This window comes from Camelus ferus, chromosome 8 (genome assembly GCF_009834535.1).
Source record: "Camelus ferus isolate YT-003-E chromosome 8, BCGSAC_Cfer_1.0, whole genome shotgun sequence".
NCBI lineage: Eukaryota > Metazoa > Chordata > Mammalia > Artiodactyla > Camelidae > Camelus > Camelus ferus.
The window spans coordinates 33689297-33703749 of record NC_045703.1 but is presented as its reverse complement, the minus strand read 5'-3'; the positions used below and the strand labels follow the sequence as shown (position 1 = coordinate 33703749).

General features: G+C 38.7%; 1 protein-coding gene across 3 annotated transcripts in view; it reads left to right on the top strand.

Annotated features, from left to right (window-relative positions):
- Nucleotides 1–14453, top strand: part of HS3ST5 (heparan sulfate-glucosamine 3-sulfotransferase 5) — a 245329-nt gene that overhangs the window by 149859 nt on the left and 81017 nt on the right. The window lies entirely within an intron of this gene.

Below are 14453 nucleotides of genomic sequence, written 5' to 3'. Positions count from 1 at the left end.
AAGGTTTTTAGTTTGATGTAGTCCATTTGTTTATTTTTGCTTTTGTTGACCTTGCCTGAGGAGAAAGATTAACAAAAAAAAAACTTTCTAAGACTGATGTCAAAGAGTGTATTGCCTATGTTTTTTTCATGGAGTATTATGGTTTGGGGTCTTACATTTAAGCCTTTCATCTATTTTGACTTTATTTTTTTATATGATGTGAGAAAGTAATCCAATTTGATTTGTTTGCATGCAGCTGTTTAGTTTTCCCAATGCATTTATTGAAGAGGCTGTCTTTTCCCCATTGCATATTCTTGCCTCTTTGTCACAGATTAACTGACCATATAAGTGAGAATTTATTTACGGGTTCTCTATTCTGTTCCATTGATGTATGCATCTGTTTTTGTGCCGGTACCACACTGTTTTGATTGCTATAGCTTTGTAGCATAGTTTGAGGTTAGGGAGCACAGTACTTCCAGCTTTGTTCTTCTTTCTCAAGATTGCGTTGACTATTTGGAGTCTGTTGTGTTTCCATACAAATTTGGGGATTACTTGTTCTAGTTCTGTGAAAAATGCCTTTAGTACCTTGATAAGGATTGCACTGAATCTGTAGATTGCCTTGCGGTATGGTCATTTTAGCAATATTAATTCTTCCAAATCATGAGTATGGTATATCTATTTGTGTCATCTTCAACTTCTACCACCATTTTTTTTTATAGTTTTCAGAGTACAAGTCTTTACATCTTTGGTTAGATTTATTCTTAGGATTTTATGCTTTTTGATGTAATAGTAAATGGGATTATTTTCTTTATTTCTCTTTCTGATAGTTTATTGATAGTGTATATAAATGGAACAGACTTCTGTATATTAATTTTGTATCCTGTCACTTTACTGAATTCATTTATTAGTCCTAATAGTTTTTTGGTAGCATCTTTAGGATTTTCTATATCTACTACCATGTCATCTGTAAACAGTGACACTTTTACTTCTTCCTTTCTAATTTGGATGCCTTTTATTTCAAATGAATTGGGTATTAATATTCCCATTTTCCCTGTGAGAAATTTAAGATTCAAGATATTAAGTTACTGACTCAAGATGGCACACCTGGTAAGTAGCAGAACTGAGTTGCCAACTTAGGTCTTGCCAAGTTCCAAAATTCATGTTCTCTCTATAGAGTAGTATAAGCTAAAATATACATCTGATTAATGTTTTAGATTTTGGACTGCTGCATACTTATCCTTTTTTCTCTAAATTTATTCTTAGAATGATTTTAGTTTTGTTTAGAAGTTATTGAGCTTTCTGTTAGCAAGGAAATTCCAGAAAATTAGTACTAATTCAATGAATACGCACTAGTTTGTGTTTATTCTAATGGTGCTCATGTTTGCATTAAAGTCAAATTTAACATTAAATATCTCATGTGCTCAGCTTGTATTTTATAATCTAGAATTTCACTAAGAATTTAAGATGTAAAACATGTATTAAACTCGGGAAAACTGCCTCATTTGCATAAGTTGCTGTTCTGGAATACTACAAGTTACAAACATGACTGAATGGCTTTCATCCTAATCTTACAAGAAGCCTAGAGCAGCACTGTGCATTCATCCACTAAACAAGTGTCTATTGATTGTCAACTATTTTCATAACTTTGTGCTAGGGAGATTGGCAAATAATAATAACTTAAACACCCCTGCCCTTGAAGAGCTTTACAAATTAATTAGGGAGAAAAGGCAACGAAGACTGAAGTTAAGTAATACTGCAATAGTGAAATAAGTCATGTTAAACACCAAAAATGAATGTTCCAATTTCACAGCTGGAGATGCTGACTGTGGGGTGAAGTGGTGAAAAAAGCCTCTCAGAAGGAAGGTAACTGGCTAGGCGGAGAGGATAGATGGCACTGGCCAGGCAGGTGCTTGCAGTGGAAGTGGCCGAGTGCAAATATATTTGTTATTCTGAAGGTTTGTGTAGGGGAACTGAAAAGGATGAGATTGGAAAAGGAAGTGAGGCCAGATACCCAAAGGCTTCGATTCTATCTAAAGACTCTGGCCTTTGGCCTCCTGGTGATAGGGAGTCACTGAAAAATTTTGAGCAGGGGAATGACATAATTAAAATAGTGCTTTAAAAGAGATGAATTTGGCAGGACTAGAGAGGATGGATTGGTAGAAAAAGAACAGGAGCAAAGAAACTGCTGCAATAATTCAGGTCTAAGGTGATGAGTTCTGGACAGAAGTGACAATGGGACTAGAAGGAAAGAAATAAATGCAAGAGACAGTAAAAAGAGAGACAGGAGAGGCGGTGATGCCTAGATGCGGGAAAGAAAGACACAAAATAGATTAACTTTAAATTCTCTTTGGGAACTTTAATAAAGTATGTAGAGTTCACTGGATGTTACATACAGTATTCATGGTCTGAGATGTCACCGGATTCAAGAAAGATCTTGCTTTTACTCAATATAGCATTTCTCTTAGCAAAATCTACAGTGAAGTCCTGCTTCCCAAGAGCTAATAAATACTATTGTAAAAATGCCCGAGAGAATAATTCTGTGCATTGTAGTAATGGTAGCAGCAGCAGCAGTAGTAGCAGCACTAGCCATAGTTACAGAATGACCCCGAAATTAGATGAGTAAAGGAAATCCAGCCAAACAATGATGCTTAATTCACCTCTGAAATTCCAATTTATTTGTTTAACTGTTATATTTTCTACCAAATTGACTTCTAAAACAGTGAATTGATTGTCTAGAGAACAATATTTTCACAAATTATTGATGATTCTCTAGTAATTTGGGAACTTGCCAAATTTATTTATTTGTTTGGTGCCTTCCCCCAAGGCTTAATGCCATTGTCTTCAAATGTCTTTGTATAATAATGATTTTACTTCACAGATGGAAGAACTACACCATAGAGGAAGTGAATCCAAATGATTTATCCAAGGTAGTGTGAGAGCAGAAGAATCTATCTTTCCTATGGGTCCAGTGGACTACATAGATAAAATAAGACTAGAAAGAAATCAATATTCTTTTTAGTTGTTTAGGTTTAGTAAAAATATCTAGTGCCAAATGCAACCTTCTTCCCTAGAACGAACACACACACCCACACTCCATTGCATTGCCATGATGTGTGTGTGTGTGTGTGTGTGTGTGTGTGTGTATCAGTTAATTCAAAAAGCAAGTGTCATTTTATTATTACTTAGATGCTGTTTTTAGTGCATCAAGTAAAACATATTGTGGCTTTAATATTAATTCATTCTCCACTTAACATTGTTAAGAATATTTATGATCCAGTATAGAGCAAAACATATTGTTATCCATTTTCCCCAGCTTTGCTATAAAAGCATTCTTCAGCTGTTTTCTAGGGACGAATGTTGTCAAAGTTTGACGGTAATTTATGTTGTCAGTCCATTAAGTTGATTTTATGGCAGCCAACACAACTATTGTCCATTTATGAGAAACCCGAGGACCACTCTAGGTCTCGGCGAAGGCCGTTTGATACCTGCCCTCTCGTGTGGCTGACCTTGAGGGGAGCTGAGTTTGGTAATTTATGGCAAACACCATCTAGGAAGACCTATTTGCGAGATTCACTGTCATTTAGTGCTAAATGATCATTGCTGAGTCCAGAGACAATCTGAGCTCCTGACAGAGCAATCCCATAAAAAATATTGCCTACCCACCCAGGTGTCCTTTCCAATTATCTGGAGTAGAAATTAATACTTTTAAAAGCTGCTAGTTTTTGAAAGGTTATTACAATTTATTCCAGCGGTTTCTTTTGCACATTATGATGAATTAGTTTATTATGCCATTATTTTCCATGTCAGCTTTTTAGAAGATTGAACCGTAATGTTGAAACAGTGTGAATGGCAAACATACTGTTTTACAGCTGAGTAATATATTTCTTTGAGAAAAATGTGCTCAGTTTTTAATAACAGGTAATTTTATGTTTATGTTCCCTAATGCTGTTGTCAGGTATTATTTATTTCTGTTTGGTAAGATGTAGAGAACTTTCTCTTAAAATATTAATGGTAGTTTAGACAGATTTGAGAGTCATAGTAAGAATATATTACTTAAAAGTAGAAAATATAAATTGTAAGTGTTTTTCCCTGAAAGCTAATATTTTCCAAGGTTTTCCTGACACCAATTTAATATATAATAACTTTCAGGGAGGGTAATACTTCTGTCTCAATTTTTTCTCTAAATATAGTGGAGGGGGAGCTGGGAGGGTGTTACTCATTTTCCTAAGGTCCTAACAACTCTCAAGTTTTTCTTTAATAAAAAACTTATTTACCATAAATGATTTGTTGCTTCATGAATCATTTAGTGATGTTCTATCACTTACAGGTATATTGTAAATAATATTAATTAGCACGTTGATAGAGATTTATTTTTTCAGTCATTGTTCTCTATTATTGTCTACTAAATTAGTGAAGAAATATAAATGATTTTCTATTTACCAAGTATTAAAAAAAATACTCATTCTACCTCTATGTGACAAAAATTGATTAGATGTATTCTGAAGAGTGCTTAGTGTACTATATTTTTATTCCTATAGCAAATATTTTTTCAATGCCAGCTACATGTGTCAAGTTGGGACATAGTGCAACATTTTAAAAATTCAGTCTTTTTATTTCTGTTACAAATTTTTATCCCTACAGTTTAAAAAAAAATACAACTCCACAAAACTCTGAATCTTGCATAAACTCAGCATGTAAACAAATTCAGTAACACTTCGGAAGCTTTGCATTTGCTACCTCCAATGCCACAAATGCTGGCCAAAGGAAATAGTTGGGGGGGGGGGTTGTATTCTCATCAAACGCATTTGTTTCTTTAGCAAACATTTTCAATACTGAAGTATTTATTTTTGTTGATATGACTGAAGCAAATGTTAGTTTTAGCAGAATTAAGATTTACAACTTTCCGTAAGTTTCTTTTGATTGTTCCAGAGAATTTCTTGATAATGCACAGTCTGATAATGGGAGGGCCAAAGTTTCCTTTTTTGTCAGGGTGGGGGGTGGATTTTTATTGAATTATAGCATACGTACAGGAAAATGAATGCATAAATATACGGTTCAGTGCGTGGTCACCAAGTGGGCAAAACTGTGTAACCAACACTCAAATCATAAGACAAAAATCATCAACATTCCAACAAACACCCGCGTCCCCTTCTAGCTATCACCAGCCCCCTCCCCTAACGGTAACCATTCTTCTGACTTATGATATCTTAGATTACATTAGGCTGTTTTTTGAACTTTATATAAATAAAATCATGATAAAATTATGACATCTTTTCTCAGTGTAATGTCTTTGACATTCATCCATGTGGTGCACTTTGTTTATTATCATCGCCACGTGGTATTTTCCTTTGTTCAAATATTCTATATTTTAGTTACTCATCTACTATTGATGATCACTGGATTGATTACAGTTTGGGGTTATCGCAAAAAAAAAAAAAAGGCTTGTATGAATATTAGCATATATATCACTTGGTGAAAAAGGAAAGCATTTCTGTTGGATATATTCCTAGGAGCAGAATAGCTCGGTCTCGGGACAGGTATAGGTCCAGCTTTCCCAGAGACTGCCAGCCAGGTTTCCAGAGTCCTGGTGATCTCTTACACTTACTAGTTATTTTCCTTTGGACCTCAAGCTTCAAAATACTTGGGGAGAATTGGAGTGAATAATTTCCAGGGGTTTTTTTCAGGCCAAGAATTCTGTAATTCAGTACTTGTTTACAGTGGAGAGCACTGGCATAGCTTTCAACAAAAGGCAGATAATGAGAGTCTGCTATTTGGTTTTCCATTATATTTCTCTATTTGCATTTGCATCTGGATTTGACTGTTAATGAACCTGAGCATTCACATTTTATGCTAAATAATGAAATTACAGTAACTGATGCGGAGAGCTGGAAGGTTTTCTGGCTTGCCCAATCATATTCTTGCATGTAACACAGAACATTTTTTGCCAAGCTGATGGTAATAACCAGTGAAATGCAAAACAGTCCCTCCCTTCAGTGTTCCTGGTTATTTTCACTGGAGTAAATCAGGGATTGCGTGTGTAGATCTCTTGTGGTATTTTACACAAAACAAGTATTCAGTACATTTTTGTTGAATGTATTTATTCATTTTGTTGGATAGGTTGGGGGGGGGGCTTTGAGTGTTGCATAGAATCCTGATTTGGCGAACTAACTTTGGCCAGATTATTAATTTCTCTTAGCCTTCTTTTCTTCATCTGTAATGTGGAGAAATAACAGTCCCTACCTTATGGATCACTGTGAGAAGAAATGACAGAGAACATGTGAAGCACTTCACACAGTGCCTGCACATGATACCCAATAAACGTGGGGTGGCCATATTGTCTTTTTAATATTAAAATGGTTATTTTTCCAACCTCTGTCCAAAAATAGTGAAGATTCCACTGCTCATACTTTGTAGAGACAGATATGCTATAAAGTCAATCAGAACCCAACAGCCAGATTTTCTTCTTTTTATTAATTCTTCCACAAATATGTATTGAGTACTTACTATGCAGTACATAAGACATGACTATTCCACCAAAAACAGTCCAGACGCTGCTCCCAGACACAAAAAGCTGACATGGCTTGCAAGTCCTCATGCAGTTAATGTGCAATGGAAATAGGTGTGAAGGGGAAGTCCAGACACTATGGATTGCACAGAAGCGGTCCTTCACTCCAGGAAGACTTCCTGGAGAAAGTGGCAGCTCAACTAACAACTGATGGATGCATAAAGTTAACGAGCTGAAGGAGAGGTACAGGATGTACAAGAAATCAAGAGCATACCAGGCAGAGGAAACAGCATGAGTGAACTGGAAGAGTTTCAGAAAGACTGATGCTTAGCAGGTTAGTTTTGGGGAAAAGAAAAGGAAATGTGTCAAGAAGAAGGAGATAAGGCTAAATAGGCTAAAAAGGAGGGCCAATAAGGTAAGGCCTTATTGACTAGACTTGGGACTTTATCCTGAGAGTAATGAGAAACAATTGAATGGTTTTAAATGTGAGAATATTGATCACAAAGACCATGTTGGAGCAGAGTGAGGAATGGGTTAGGTGGGAACAAGACAGGACACAGGAAGACCAATTAGGAGGTTTGAACAGTTAAAAGAGTAGAGGGTAACACTGGTCTGGATTCAGGTCTCAGTAGTGACAACAGGGAGAAGAGGGATCAAAACTATCTCACTTAGAAATCTAGGCTGGCCCCCATAGACCTAGCGTGGACAATGATGGACAGTTGTAGTACTCACTGAAGGAAAGAAAACAGAAGGAAGAGAAGGTGGAGAGGGAAGATGGATACATTCCACTGGGGCATGTTAAGTTTGAAGTTCCTGTGTTATCTAAGTGCAGAAGACTAGTAAGTGTTAAATAAATAGCTTTGAGTTCAGGATAGAAATCTTAGATGAAGATGTAAATAACATGATAATTGCAGCAGCTGTGGACATGCAACAGGTTACTTAAGCAGAGTTTAGATTAAAAAGACAGAGGTTAGAACAGAGTCCTGAGAAAAAGCTATAGTTAAGATGTAGGCAGAAGAGGAACCTCAAAGGACCCTAAAAAGGAACAGTCACAGAGGTGGTAGTAAAATGTGAAGAGTGTGGTTCTCATGATGGCCAGTGGGACAAAATGTGTTTAGAAGAAAAGAATGAATGGTCAGTGGTGGCAGATGCAGCCAAGGGGTGAAATTAGCTGGATACTGAGAAGTGCCACCAGATTTGGCAACAAGATCTGTGGAAACTTTGCCAAGAAGAGGCTGGCTTTAAGCAAGTGGAGGTACAAATAATAAATAGAAACATAACTTATAAGATTTGATGAAATTCCAGGTAAATGTGATTACTAAATAGCACATTACCTAAATCTATTTGTCAGATAGTTACTTTCAGATCTATCTACATGAATACATATTTTAAAACAGTAAATACAAAAACTACAAAATACAACCACCACAAAATACATACCACTTTGATCATGTTTTCTTTTTCCTTGTTGGGTTTTCATCCTTGGTTTGACATGTCTCTTTGAACCATAAAAATGTTCTTTAGATGAATATGAATTTTACATCCTAATCCAATTTTTAGAAACGTGTTTCTTGACGTAACTCAGCTGAGAATTCGAAGAAATGGAAATGGGGATAGAGAAATTTCCTTTAGAGAAATTCCTTTTGGAGATTTTGTTGCTGTTGTTAATGTTGGAAAGAACAGGGTGTGGAAGCACAGCACAGAGGAATTCCCACTGGAAGGAAAGCCCCTGTCCTAGCATGTACATATGTGCAGAGTCCAACTCAGAAACTCCTTGGAGGAAAAATCAGTGATTCATTATTGTAAGTTGAGAGGGGACATGTTATAAATCATAAGCAGGAGAAGCAAGTTCTGTTTTCCCTGCCCTGTTCCACTGTTGAAAAATAATTTTCCTCTGGATTGTTTTTTTCCTGGTGGCTGTTACTTACAGTATCGTCCAGCCAGACCAGCTCATTCATCTCCACTGGCAGTTCCTGTTGGTGCACCAGGGTAAAGCGGGGCAAATTCATCTGGGAGGTTGTAGGAACGCTATGTGAAAGCCGCGCTTCCGATTCGTCAGTAAACGGAGGGCACGTTCATCCTCACATTTCAGACCAAGCCCGAGCTCAGTTTAATGTGTGAGATTCGTGTTGAAAGGAGATTGGAAACGACCGTGTTTGGGGAACTTTCCTTTTAAAAATACGTAAGGTCACTTAGGTGGATGGTACACTGGGTCCTTTCATGGACATGGCGCTCTCGCACCAGCGCTCTGTCGCGTGAGGGTGAAGCTAAGGAGCCGGCTGTTCTGTGAGCGGTTGGCATGGTCTGTGGCGAGCCCTCCGGGGCAGCCCTCACCCTTGCCTTCCAACCCTCTGCGGACTGAACACTCTGTTCTCGTTTTCTCTCCTGCAGAGCCATGAGGTCAACACTATAATTATATTCATTTTACAGAAAGAGAAAGTCAGAACCTGAGAAATTAAGTCATTTGCCCAAGTATATACAACTAATAAAGAACAAGAGCTGAATTCAAACCCAGATTTTTGATGGCATAATGGAACTAAGGGAGGGGGGTGGTGTCTGCTTATTTTCTGTTTTGGGTTTTGTTTTTTGGGTTTTTTTTTTTTTGTTTTGGTTTGGTTTTTGGTTTTTGGTTTTTTTAGCTTTTGGATTTTTTTCCAAGTTTTGAATAGAGTCCATTTGCTTGATTAACAGAAGACTAATATTGTCTTCTACGTCTATCCCAGGCTTCTTTATTGCCCGGTTCTTTTATCCTTTATTCTTTATATGTATTTATATCCTATTGTTTACCTCTGTGGGCCACTTAAAATTGGTAGAGAAGAGATATTTTATTAAGTCATGAGATAAAGCAGTCATTATCAAAATTTAATATAACTGAAGAAAATATATAATCAAAGTCAAACACATTCATGCTGAGTATGAGAGAGACTACTCCACAAACAACTAGCATTAACTTGTTCAACAAAAACTTACTGAGCATCTACGGCTTAGGTCGGGCTCTCCCATGCGCTGGGTTAAAGGCGGTGTACAGACCAGATGGTAGACAGCCTGCCCTTCTGGCGCTGACATTCCAGGTGGGAGTGGGGGGCGGGGGGTGAGGGCGGCAGACAGTAAACAAATACAACCAGGACAGCGGGGAAAGAGAAGGCAGTTAGGAGAAAGGGAGTGCCAAGAGGATGGGAGGAGGAGGGCTGTGTTCTCATGGAAGGCAGTCAGGGAAGATTTTCAGGTGAGCTGAAGTTTGACAGAAGCCACAGGGAGCAAACCCTGCCCACAGCCTGGTGCAGAGCATCTCAGGAGGAGGAAGCCTGATCAGCAAACACCTGAGGCAGGAACATGCCGTGCGTGCATGCGTGTGTACGTGCATGTGTCCGTCCCTACCTCTGCCCATCCCCAGGCCAGGAGGCCAGGTAGCCAGAGTGAACAGGTTGGGGGAATGGAGAATGGAGAATGGCTGGCGAGCTACTAAATCAGACAGCCCTGTAATGAGGCAGGATGGTCTGACCTTGTCAGGCCCTATATGCCACTAAGGACTTTAGTCACATCTAGTAAGCAAATCACATTTACAACAAATACTGCTTTAATACGTCCAATCCAGGTTTCACCAGTTTGCTCCTCTTTTGTGTTTCCTTTTAGTTATAAATAGTTCTAGTTGGATAATTTGTCCTGAAACCAAGAGCCAGGATCAGAAAATAAGCGAGCTGCCACTCCCCTCCCCTCCCCTGGGGCCGGCAGCAGTAAGTAGCACAGGTTTCTCTGGTCCCACTGCAGAAGGTCAGAGCTGGCCAAGAGATGGACCATTCCAGACACAGCCTTTCACACACACATTTTTTCCATCTCTGCCCCCCTCCCCACCTGCCCATTTATTAATAGATTGAAGTCCAAGTACCAAATCTCCAACAACTGGATTTGCTTCTGCTTCTGCCCGCTTGCCTGGCCCAGGCACTACAGCTCCCTGTGATCCTCTGTGCTCCCCTCTGAACCTCTGAGTCCTCTTGGGTCTCCCAGGTAATTCTTCCCTGCTCACTGTCGCCCACATCAAGGGACCTGAACAGCAAAGAGCTGAAGGCAAAACAGTCTTCACCTTTCTGAATTTTAGCTTTTTCATGGGCAAAACAGGCCCAATGATGCCCAGCCTGCAGGACTGTTTTAAGCATGAGGTAGTAACTATTTAAAAAAGTGATGATGGCTGATTCCAGGTGAGTCCTTGATCTGACGGAAGAAAAACAAAGGCAAAAAAGAAGGTCCCAGGAACTTGAAATAGAAGAAACAGAAATGAAAATTACATTTTTGTCCTAGCCTCATAGTTTTATTATACTACCCCTCTGAGCACAGGAGAGTTACCTAGAGTGAGGTAACACAGACTGTGAGGTCCAGGGCCACAGCTTGATCTCTCCATCAATATGGTGTGGTGGGAGTCTGCCCAGTGGAGAAGATGAAGATGAAGATAAGCATCAGGCAATCCCTGCCATTAGGAGGGGCCAGAGTCTTTCAATGGGTGGGAAGGAAGAGTATATCAATGAAGATATAGAAAGAGATAATAATGGGGAAATTAGGAAGGGTAACAGAATTCCAATGAACATGTAAATATTCCAACCTATTGTCACTTAATGGGGATTGCTGAACATTATTCAGTTAGCTGTACTGGAGCAGGGCACACTCGAGGCGATGGGGCCTGGCACACCCCCACCAGAACATACAAGAGGATACATACCAGCTGTAAGTAGTCTGAGGAAGTCTAGACTAAAAGACAAGGCCACTCAGTAGGAGAGCAGTCATCATGTTACCACTAACACAGATGTCAGGCAATAAAGGGATGTTTTGGTGGACAAGTTAAATAGAGCAGCTGGGGATATTCAAGCAAGTGTGAAGGGCCTCAGTCATTGGCTGGGTCAGAGGCAAGACTTCAACTCCTTGTAGAGTCATAAGGGACAGGGTGGGTTGGAGGGGACTAGGACTAACATGAGGGTAAGCTAAAGAGTGTAGAAATTATTAACTAGGTTTTCAGGCAGGTTCAGGTAACAAACCTGAGATCCAATAAGTCAAAATAAGGCAGAAGCTTTGGAATCACAATCCAAACATAGGCCAAAGCTCCCCCACAGCAAAAGCTACATGATGCTGACTAAGACGCTCCACCTCTCCCCACTGAGATGGGCTCTGACTGGTAGAGGGGCAGGCACCTGCATTTCAGAGGAGGGACCACAGGAAGAAAGTGTGCAGAAGCAGAGAATGGAACCATTGCTAACCCCTCTCATCTGACAAGCTCTCAGCAAAATTCCCTCTAGCCTCTGGATTTCCTTGGGCTGCAAGATGAAATTCTGAGAAGATGAAAAAAGTAAACTTACAGAGTTATTTGGGAGTTTCAAATTCTTCTTTAGAAAAACCAGTTCTTGCTTAGCTCATGGAGTTACAGAACTATTCTTAATTGTGTAAAATTTCACCTCTAACTGGATTTCAGTGAAGAATGATGTCCCCCAAGACTTAAAATTCTGGAGTCAAAAGTAAAAAAAATTAAGAATGTACACGTGCTCATGAAAGTTCATGAAGCTTAAGAGTGGTGTGTGCTGTGCATATGTAAGGACACTGAGAAGCACAATTGTGCCCTTGCAAAGATTCTTTTTCTTTAAAAATCCAAAAAGAAATGTTTGCTAACACTTGAGAATTGAGACTAAAATGTTCTCTTCAATAAATCAAGGAATGTAAATGTGAACTTGCCAGTTTACAATGAACTCAGACAGATTAGGACACAAGAGTAGATCTGAATGTTGTTGAATTGGAAAAGAACCACCTTATAAACGCTGGCACAAGAACTTATGTTTTTCTATTTTAATTTACAGTTTGAGAAATGTTGATATAATTTTCTACATTTTATATAATTTGATTAGAAGTGTCTTCTTTCAAAGGGGCTTTGACTGTGTTGGAATTTATTGGGCAAATGCTTATTCAGAAGCAAATGGTTATTCATCTACTTATTGGCTTCCAGAAAGAGGTTATACTGGTTCATTTAGGCCACTGGAATCCTGTCCACCAGAAAGCTAATCAACAAGATGGCTAGTTACATTTATGAGTATTTCTTTTAGAGGCATTTAGTTTCAATCCCACAGATGGTAGCTGCAGTCCATTAGTTTCTGAGCCAAGCTTTTCCGTGTCCTATTGTACTTAGCAAGATTGCTATTGCGGCAACACAATTATTCCAAATTCAGTGAGACTCGGCAGGGCTAAAACAAAGCTATGTCATAACAGTTTAATCCCAGCTCACCTTCTCCTTCATCGGATAAACAATCAAACACCTGCTGAATTCTGTTCCACGTAATGAGAACATCTGAGCAACAAAGATCAAAGAACACTGACATTTGATCTTTAAGCCAATACAGTAGAACCCTATGACAGCAAAGATTTTTATTACATGGTTTCAGATAGCCATTCTGTGGATCAAGTCACGCTGCCCCAAATAAAAAAAAAAAAAAAAGCCCCAAATCCAGACTCAACACAGACTAGTTTGTAAGTCCTGTACCTCTTCATCAACGTTCTTAGGTGTCTGATTAGATCAGAATTAGCATTCATTTGAATGACTTGAAAAATGACTTTATAATTTACAGGAATAAGAGAATACGTGTTTTCTGATTTTTTTATTCATGGTTTACACAAGCAGGAAAAAAAATGTGAGATGAAAGAACATTAAGATGTTTTTCTTCCTAGTTACACTAGAATTCCCACTTTCAAGAACAATATAAATACATTTCAAAATGTCCAAACCACAAGTTTTGTAATGTAATCGACAGAAGACACCTTGACTGTCCCTCCTGGCTATTTTTTTTCTCTATGCTTATAAGGAATAAATAAGTCTGACCACAAATGACAATGCTTTCTTTCAGGGTTTGATTATAATTGCTGAATACATCTCGTACACTGGGGTATTACCTCCTTCTCTGGGTCTTTTTTAAAATATACATTGTTCATTACAGAATGTAAAGTCCCCCTCACCTCCTTGCACCATACCCAAAAACCTTATAAGGCCCCCTGTATTCTTTACAAAAACCTCTCCTGAATAAAAATGAAATAAGGCTTTCTCCTCCATGCCTCCATAGTGAGGTCTAATAGCAACAGCTTTCCCCATATTCTCTACTCTGTAAAGGGTGCTGGTATAATTTCTTACACATGAAGTAAATACTTACTTTGATGCACTTAATCAAAAGGACGTTTGGGCTCTCCATATGTTTGCTAATGAGATTGCCTGTCTTATAAAACTTCAAGAAGGCCAACATTGAACAACCATCATTTTGTCCTATGTGAGACCAGAGCCTGGTGGAGCTCGATGGTGCTTTATGTTTACGGTTGTGTGGACATAGGTGATCCAAGACACCTAGATCTGTGCGTGAGTGAGAGTGCAGGTTACAACGAACTCCACAGGACACGGATCTAGAAGTAACACTAGGCCTAGAGTACCAGCCATCCTCCTGGCACGAACAGGGTCATTTCTCATCTGCTAACGTGTTCCTCTAACCAGCAAAGGCGAGCTGTACTTTGAGCATGTCCCTTCTTGGTACTGGATGGTGCAGAATCATCAAGATTTTGAACAGTGCTTTAATTCATTCAAGACTACCTTTGAGTAAATGATAAAAATGAACATTTCTATGTATGTTGCACTTGTTTACATGTAATTTCAGGAGGCGTGATACATCCCAGATTTGAAATAGGGAGGTGGGAGAATAAGTTTTACCTAAAAATAGTCCAAAGGAAACGATACCATTCTTTGCAGCCCTGGTCCATTCCCCCTCCTCATCCCGCATAAACAGATAGATGTATAGGAAAGCCTGACACAAGATTGTGCCTCACATAGAGTTTATGACTGGACCAATTAAATGATGTTATTTTAGTCCCTCTTTTGAAACTTTGAGATAGTTTTATTAAACAGAACACTTTCCTATAATGGCATTTACTATACTGTGATTTTTACCTATAAGGGCAAAAA